Here is a 1,592-nt window from a genome sequence, read left to right as displayed (position 1 = left end):
ACACACACATATATATATACACATATATACACACACACATATATATACACATATATACACACACATATATATATATACACATATATACACACACATATGTATATACACATATATACACACACATATATATATATATACACATATATACACACACATATATATATATATACACATATATACACACATATATATATATACACATATATACACACACACACAAACATATATATATATACCTAGTTAGCGATATAAGGAACTAACAACAGTAACCCATTTACATGAACAATTAGCAAATGTCTAATTGTTTTTTGTTTTGTTTTCACGGTCGAAAGCAAAAATTGGCTTAATTAAAAGTTCTTATAATTAACTTTTAATTAACAAAGTGTGTCCAGAAGACAAAAACAATTAATATAAAAGCGAAAAAGTAAAATAGAAAACGTTCCTAAAGTTTTGATTTATATAAAGTTTGTATATAATTAATGCATATGGTAAATTTTACCATTATATATAATGTTTACTATATATTTTTTATTTTAGGCATTTCACAGCGACCATACTGGGGCACGCCTTGAATTTTAGTCGAAATAATTAACTCCAAGCCTTTTTTTTTTTTAAACCTAGTATTTATTGTATTGGTTTATTGGCGAAGGTAAAGAATCCGTACACCACCTGTTTTTGGAGCTTAGGGTTAAGTCGAAAACGGGCGGGGTGTATATTCTTTACCTCTGCCGGTTTAATTTGTGAAACCGTGAACATAAACAAACCAGCACTGGCCGTCGAGGGGTGGGAACAAACACTGTGTGTGTGTGTTTGTGATAACCACCCCACGATCGCTTCGGCAAAAGAGACCGATAAAGTAAATACTAGACTTACAAAGAATAAGTCTTGGGGTCGAAGCACGGCCGCAATCAAATGATTGAAAATACACACACACACACACATACGTATACATATACGCAAGTGTATACACAACCACATACACATGTCTACATAAATACATGCATGTGTGTGTATATATGTGTGTGTACACAAACACATGACAGGTTTCTTTTTAGTTTCCAGGAGATATAGTAGATGACACTTGCCTATTATATAAAACTTACTAGGTAAATTTTCAGATTAACACCCGCACGCTAAAACCCTAACCCCCGAGTGAAAATCGTGCGGGTGTTAATCTGAAAATCTACCACTTACTAACTTTATAATATATATATACAAGTAATGCTACCTGTTGGAGTCTCAGCTTTTTTAGCTGCTATTTCTGAACTTCGGTATGTGGTGAAGCAAATATTTGCTGATCCCTTAATTATGTGTATATATATATATATATATATATATATATATATACCCCCACGAAGTACAGGAATGTATGTGTGTCTGCTATTGCTAAGAGGATTAACAGAACTTGACATGTCTATTAATTCTACAATTCGTGATTAACAACTATTAATTAAAGAAAGAAAAAGGTATAATTAATATATGTTAAGTATATATATATAACTACATATTATAAAGTTGTTGTGGAAGTAATTATAGGTATACGGTATTGGCGGGGGTCTTACCTTCAGACTTTGAAGCTGTCAAAGTTGATG

General features: G+C 31.6%; 1 protein-coding gene across 1 annotated transcript in view; it reads right to left on the bottom strand.

The window, feature by feature from the left end:
* Positions 1 to 1,586, bottom strand: part of LOC106884133 (uncharacterized) — a 14,808-nt gene extending 13,222 nt beyond the window's left edge. The window contains exon 1 of the mRNA XM_014935365.1: positions 1,563 to 1,586. The gene's annotated coding sequence lies outside the window, so the exon portion shown is untranslated. The remainder of the gene's footprint in view (positions 1 to 1,562) is intronic.
* Between the last annotated feature and the right edge of the window lie 6 nt (positions 1,587 to 1,592).

The sequence above is a fragment of the Octopus bimaculoides genome, chromosome 29 (assembly GCF_001194135.2).
Source record: "Octopus bimaculoides isolate UCB-OBI-ISO-001 chromosome 29, ASM119413v2, whole genome shotgun sequence".
In the NCBI taxonomy this organism is placed as follows: Eukaryota; Metazoa; Mollusca; class Cephalopoda; order Octopoda; family Octopodidae; genus Octopus; species Octopus bimaculoides.
This window is presented reverse-complemented; position numbering and strand designations above follow the sequence as displayed.